Source organism: Elaeis guineensis, chromosome 11, assembly GCF_000442705.2.
Source record: "Elaeis guineensis isolate ETL-2024a chromosome 11, EG11, whole genome shotgun sequence".
In the NCBI taxonomy this organism is placed as follows: domain Eukaryota; kingdom Viridiplantae; phylum Streptophyta; class Magnoliopsida; order Arecales; family Arecaceae; genus Elaeis; species Elaeis guineensis.
The window spans coordinates 23,793,291-23,801,254 of NC_026003.2; positions in this window are offsets into that span (position 1 = coordinate 23,793,291).

A 7,964-nucleotide genomic window follows, 5' to 3' on the forward strand; every position below is an offset into this window, starting at 1 on the left:
GTTTATATCTTCAAATGAAGATAAATAATGTCTGAAACTAGAACATTATGTTTAAATGTGAAGGATGTTGACCTTAGGAACTTGTTTTTGTGATTAACATAAGGTTTCCTTGATATGCATGTGCGTTCTTGCTCAAAGCTCAGCACATTTGGTTGCCTTTAATTTCTGAGATTTGCCCAAGAGTTTAGCTGAGAAACTGAAAATTCCCTTCTTAACTACATCCTCGAGCCAATCTTTAAATGAAAAATAGTCCTCAATCTTATGATTGACACATCGATGATAATAGTGGAAATTTAGATAGATGGTAAGATGTGCTTGGCGTGGTCTCGAAGGAGGAGGTAGAGTCAGTCTTCCCAACTTTAATGCTTGATTAAACAACCTTGGAACATCTTCCTTTCTGAAATTATACTCCTTGTTGTTCGTTTCTTCAAGAGTGAGACAATCCCTTCTCTGATCATCATTGTCTCCAAAAACTATCACTTTGTGAGATATGATTGGTGTTTAGAGCATCTCTACTCCAAGTCGGAGATGCAAGGTAGTCTTTTGAAATGGCTCTAAACAGCTGGATAACTCCATGAATCCCTGTTGGCATCAGACTCTTTTTAAACTCTCATAGGACCCTCGCATAGTCGCATTCGTTGCATGGATTAGGTCCTGGATGTATTCCCACTCTTTTAACACCAAAGGCTGAGAACCATTCGTTGGAATGGAGGAGAGAGGATGCTCCATGTTAATCTATCCAATACATGTTGTCCTAGTCATGAACATACTAGTTGTATTGCATGGTCCTTGAGTATAAATACAAGTACTCCTTAATTTGATAAAACCATGCATCTTTTTTGGACCTTGCTCACATGACTTGGCCAATGGTCACACAAGTTGTGAACCCATATATATTTTATAATCATACATTTTTTGTGGGCTCCCTCATGTTGGGTTTCATGCTAACCATGTCAGGGTCAACCTTGAACCTGATGTGCATGCTTTGCTTAATTTATTGACCATGCATGAGTATAATTTAGCTCTAAACATGCAAAAGACTGGTCCAACACAGTAAGAGCTTTATCCAAGGAAAATATAGAATAACATCTTATGGTCTAAATATTATAGATTTATGATCATTACAGTTCGAGCATCAAGCCTTCATTCAAAGCTATACCCTGATCCCAGCATCAGCACTATTGAGTTATTGTTTGTAACTAACATGTTGATCTATTGATAGATTTTATAATATTTACCAGTTTGATCAAGACAATTTTTGTAGAACATTAGTTGGCATAAATTTCATGCCCAATGGTCTTTGAAATATCTGCAAATTCTTAATGCAATCTACAATATACAGATTCCTGAGTAACGTACATAAAACAATCAGCGAGTGGGATGGACCCAATTCGGATAACAATGAGACCTGATCACTCCTGATGGAAGGATTTAGGTTTCACCTACACTTACAAGTGTCCTAACTCATATCAATTGCAAAGCAAATGATCGTCAAAAGAATACTAGTGCACATCTATTCCAAAAATAATATTACCATAATTACCAAAGATGGAATTTGGTCTTCAAACATTTCCGTTGTGTTCGTTAAAATGAAATCACCAGTATGTCAAAAAAAAGAAAAAAAGAAAGAAAGAAATCACCAGGATATGCTTCTCGATTTCACTGATCATATGAATATTGTTATTTTTTCTGGCACTATGTACTTCAAGATACTGTTAAAACTAAGTAAAATGATCCACCCATAATTCATAAATCTATTAAACATTTTGATAAGAAAAAACACCCAACACATTTTCCTTCGAATAATCTCCGTCCTTATGATTTGAAGGAATGCATATTAGCTCAAAATTCTGCTGAAGGTAATTAAGAATATTGTCGTACTAGATCTCCATCCATATTTCTCCTAAGATTTGAATATCACCTTATAGTCCCATTTTCCACAATAAACTGTCATGCAATTGTGATACCTCAGTCCCAATTCAGGTTCGGCCACTAGAAATAGAGCCCAAATATCCTAGCATGTAAAGCATCGGAAAAAAAAAAAAAAAGGGAGCGATGAAGAAGACTCCGATTCCTCTCGATTTCTAGCAGAAATCGAAGTTAGGGAGGAGTCCAACTTCTCCACCCTCTACCTTTATTTAAAGGGACCAAGTCTCTTGTGAAACCCATTAGCACCAACTGTCGTATTATCACCTAAGAAGATCTATGTATTCAAAGATTTTTCACGGTGTTTGTTGGAATTGGAGACCAAGCACAGCCTGAAAAAGCAAGATAAGACACTGGATTCCTTTGTCCCTTCCTTCTTCCTTATCTCTTGGAGGTTTGATTCTGACCGGCTATTATCTGATTTTTCATGAAAAAATCGAGCCCTATTTTTCTATTATCTTGCTTTGATTTTCCAACCATCCTAATTGCCGATCGCTGACTGTGGAGCACTCAACAGTGCTGCCATGGCCCAGCCATAGTTGACCATCATTACTGCTGATAAGGACTCTCCCCTGTTCTGACAAAGAAAGGGGAAATGAGTTCCCTATTTCATCTAAATGAATAGGAAGAAGAGAAAAGAGAAAAAAGTAATGAAAAAGGAAAATAAGAAAAATGAAAGGAAAAAAAAAGAGAAGAAAGCGAGAGAGTTTCTCTCTCTTTCCTCTTTCTCTCACCTTCCTCTCTCTTCCCACTTTCTCTCTCCAATTTCTCCTAATCTCTCTATACTTTCTCTCTCCAGATTTTTTTTTATTTCTCCAGTGTTGTTTAAGCCAGCACCGGCCTTCTTATAATGTTTTGATCGACCCTAGTGAAGGGGGCTCCTGATCTATGGCCATTGGATAAGGTGTTAGCCTCTACCTTGTCATTACTGAACATTGTTAGATTTTAGTTGTCTTTGACTTTGATTACTATTAAGCCACTTATGCCAATAAAGTGGTACTAATCGATTGATTGGAAACATCGGCACTATTGTCTAGTCAATGTTGTTCCATCCTCTTAGTTTCCTACTTTTCTTCTACATTATTCTCTCTCAATTTGATCTGTGAATCCATTGAAGGGTTTTGAGCCCTATTACTCTGAATTTAAGTTGATCTCAGTAAAGGAGTTTTCTTTCAATGACTTTGATGAACCCCAATGAATGAATTCTAACCTATAGCCATCGGATAGTATACCAATCCCCATATTGGCTCTTGTCGACTATTGCTAGTTTTGGCCACCCTTGAATCTATTGAAACTCCAGTACCTCCAATCTAACCATGATCAAATGAAATTATTTTGATTAGACCAATAGGATTATTGGACTCTACCATTTTGCAAACTTGTGAGGATATCGGAACTTAGGATATTCTATTCTTAAGATATTGATGGTTAAATTTTGATTAAAATATATTTTAAATAATAAATTTTAAAGGATCCTCTCAAAATTAATTGAATCTATTCGATTAGTGTTTTGCAAAGGTAAATAATGAACCATTTTTTTGAGATATTTCATAATTTATTTTGAAAGTAAATATTTAGTTTTTGATTTATGTGTGATTTATAAAACTAAATTCAAATAGAGAGTGATTTGCAAATATTAAAATTTTAAAAAATTATAATTTATTGATTTGTTACAGAATATACATATATTGATTGAAATTATGACATATATATTATTTCATAAATATATTTTCATATGCCTCAGATTTGAGATCTCAATCTAACTATATTATGTGGATCCTATCAATAGGGGTTGTACATTGGTTCTTTGAACCCCAGTGATGGGGCTCGTGCCTTGATTCTCTAGATCCTACTAATGAGAATTATATGTTAGTACTCTGATTATGATTGAACTCATTATTTCTTTTCTACCCTTACTAGAGGATATAAGTGTGATTACAATTAAGACTGTTGAGTTATATGTTGTTTATTTCGAATCGAATTATGATTATATATATGAATATTTGAAAGTATTGGTTTACAGATTTAACATGAAATTTATTTGTGATAATTATTTCTAAATATTATATCTTATGATAATATCTGAAATATCTAATTGAGATATTCATTATTTACTAGACTATTGAACTCATTATTTCTCTTTTATTTTCAGATTCTGATACTTAATTACAGATGTGAATGTTACTTGGGAGTGACACTAGAAACGAGATTTGATACTATCAACATCGTTGAACTTAGATCTATTATTATTATTTTAAATTTTTAATGTAGATTTATTAATATAAGTCCCTCAAATTTGGATATCCTTTGGATTGATTAATAAATTAAATTTTAACTTTTAGTAATTTAAATTAATTCTATCATGATTCATTGATATCTTTTTGGAGTGCCTTGCATGCTTGTGAGAGAGTTTTTTATGAGTATTTGACGGTTGCCATAACTTTTGGTTATGATCTCAAATCAGGAATATGATAATTTAGATGGTATGAAAGCATAAGTAGATATATTAAACAATATTGGCTCTATAAGTTTGTCAATAGCATTAATCCTAGCTACTTCAAAATTGATACCTATATGAGAGATCTGATGATAACAAGCATAAAATCTCTTATTTTATGCTAGTGTAATTGTAAATTCTTCTCCAACATCCCAATCATCCCTCTCTCTAGGAAGCAAGAATAGGAATAATCTTAATTAAACAGATGAAATAATCAGAGGTTTCATTCTCATACGACTCACATATGCTGACATCAAGTATTATATGAAAGAAATTCCAAGTAGACATTTCACCAACTATGACATTCATTTTAGGATTTTTTTCTTTAATTATGCAATCACTTGATTAATAGAAAAGTGGAACTGCATTTATCATTTAAGATAAAACTTCAAAAAATTTAGTCTTGAGATCATATCCCTATTTATTTTTCTCTTGCAGTTATTGCATGCCTATGTTAGATGAATGTCTTAGAAGTCAATTGTTGGCTGACACATTATTCATTTTATTACATAAATTTATACTTAAACTATTAATTTAATCAATAAAAGATAAATTTTTTTTTTTCATTCAGGTGTTATGTATCTTTGAATCATCTTTAGAATTGATGTTATGATACATATTCTTAAGTATTGAGAATTAGAGGTATGTATAATTGATTCCTAAATTACTTCTGATCATAGGATAGTCATGGAAATGATGATCGATCCAGATAGATCGGCACACGGTTCGCTTCCTTCAGAGTAGATGAGTCTCTAGTTTATGGTGTAGAGATACTGAGCGGTAAATATGAATAGTTGTTAGAGAATAACTAGTACTGAGCGTGATCATATAAGAGATCATATAGATTTCTATCTAATCATCAGTAATCATCTTGATGCTGTAGTTGTGTGACTGATCTTTTGACTTATGGTGTCACATTTGCTCATAGTAAGATTGCTGTAGTTTGATTACACATAAGCAAAGACTCAATTATGAATTTCTGTAATAGATATTGGCTTCAGTTGATTAAGCTATGGAAGTAAGTTATGCATCTAGATAGGATCTATCGACCTTGATAGAGAAGAATAGTTCTATGAAATTTGAGAAACTAAGTCCACAAATCTGTGGTCATAACAATGTGATTGATGAAAAAAAATATTTGAAACCACTATTAGACTTGAGTTGATCGAATCTATCATATGACTGATGATGAGATTTGACGATTTATCTATGACCTGTCATTTAGTCGGGACTCACGATAGAGGGATTGTATTATACATTAACTACACCTAGAGGTTCTATTTCGATTTTATTAGATTGTCACTATATATTGCTAAATATCACTGATGGATTGTGAGAGCTTAATAGGATCATTCTGGATCAATGATTCTTATCGAGTTAGAGTAAAATTATTTCGATTTACTGAAAGAAGTTTTAGTAATACCTATGATAGAGATCATGGTATGTCTCACTATCAGACAGAATTGAATCTATGGAGTCACATATTAAAGGAAAAAGACTTGGATTGGTTAAAATTAGGCTTATGAGTACCAATTTATATGGATTTAGAAAAATCTTATTGGGTTCATATTAACCCTATTAGCACCTGGATGAACCCAATTCCTCTTGTAGTTGGTTTACTAATATGATAAGCTTTAGCTAGTTCTTATACTTGATTTGAATCTAATTGAATTTGATTCAATAACCTCCAATGGTTGGATGCTTAATTTATGGCTTGAATTAAATTAAGAAAGAGTTTCATGATTTTATTCATCTTGATTTGATTAAGATCCCTTGAAGTGAATTTATGAAATCATGTGGGCTGATTTGAGAGCATTTAATTGGGATATGATGGGATGCCTAGCATTGGGTGTGGGCATGGGTTATGGATGGCTGGCGCCCCTTTTGCTTAGTCCAAGAGGTTTTAAGTTAGGACTTCTAATATGATTAGGAAGAGGGATCCTAATTTGATGAGGATAACCTTATATTGTTTATTTAAAGGATCCTACCCTACCTCTCTTAAGATCACACATCTCCTCACCCTTGTCGCCACCCTTATTATGCCCAACGCCTCCCCTCCTCTTCCTCTCTCTAGCCCATGTTCTCTCTCTCTAGGCATCCTCTTTTGGATCTAGGAGAGAGGTGGGTGGCATCCTCTTTCTTGGTGTCAAGGGTTGGCATCAAGATTCTTGATTTTTTCTTCTTTCTCTCAAATTTGTTGGAAGGTAGTTACAACCACTTCTTAATAGTTATTCTTTTTGATTAATTGAGGGATCAAGAGAGGTTCTTGGCTTCTTCAAAAATCAAGAAAGAAAGATCAAAAAGGGATCGAGGGTTGATCCTTATCTAGGCTTGGTTCAAGCCTATTCAGGCCTTCGGTTCAAGCAAGCATAATTCAAGAGAAAATAATTTAGGTAGGTCCTATGAATATTCATAGAGGTAGGATACTTGTGCTACTGATTCAGAACCTGATCAATGTCAGATCCAGAGATTGAATTGGATTCAACCCCAGTTATAGGTTTGAGGCCAAAAGAAAGTGATTCAGGTGTGTGAATTGATCACAGATTTTTTTATTCATCCTAAAATCAGTTTATGTTAATTTCAGCATATGAAATAGATCTGTAGGTATTTTCATATGATGAATGTATGCTTAGATTAAAAATATTTTAATCTAATTTTTTGTTACATTTTAGATTTAAAAATTTTTTGAAATCCATATGCGTTAGCATTTGCAGAAAATCTAACAGTGGTATCAGAGCTACATGTTTATATGTGTGAAAGTAGCATAAAAATTTTGAAAATTATTTTTAAAATTCTAATTTTAGTTCATACATGTGATGTATGTATTTATGTTTAGATCTGAAAAGTATTTTAGATCTGAATTTTATTCATATATGCGATATATGAAAGCATGCGTAGGTTAGAAATTAAATTTATGCGATTTGAATTTTTCATATATGCGATATATAATAGTATGTTTAGATCAAAAATTAATTTTTTAAAAAATCTAAAATTTTTCACATATATGATATGTGATTGCATGCATATTTTAAAAATATTTTGAGAATTAAAAATTTATTTTTATGTAATGAATTTAGATTTGAAAATTATTTTTATGATCTGAAATTAGTATGTGCATGAATCATTGGGCATGGATAGTTTAGTATTAGATCATGTAATTGGATTACATCTTAGGTTATGATTAAATCATATTAGATCGAAATCGATATAGCTATTGATCAAACTGAGTCAAATGTTGATTTGGGTTAGATCAATTGAGTTAGTGATTCTACAAGTATTGTAGATCGAGTCGATTAAATCTTATATATAGAATCGAGTCAATCTAAAGATTTAATTTGGCTTTGTGGCTTGAACTCGATTCACCTAAGCTGACTAATTGAAATCAATCAGCCATTTGGTATCCAAGGTAAGTCTTGATCGGTAGTTTTTAATTGGAAGGCTACTCACCTAGACAATTTAGCTTATGGTGAGTTAATGGCATACCCTCCAGTCAATTTCACTTGTCTGATCAATTAGATGATTGGATTCATTAGTCTTCAAG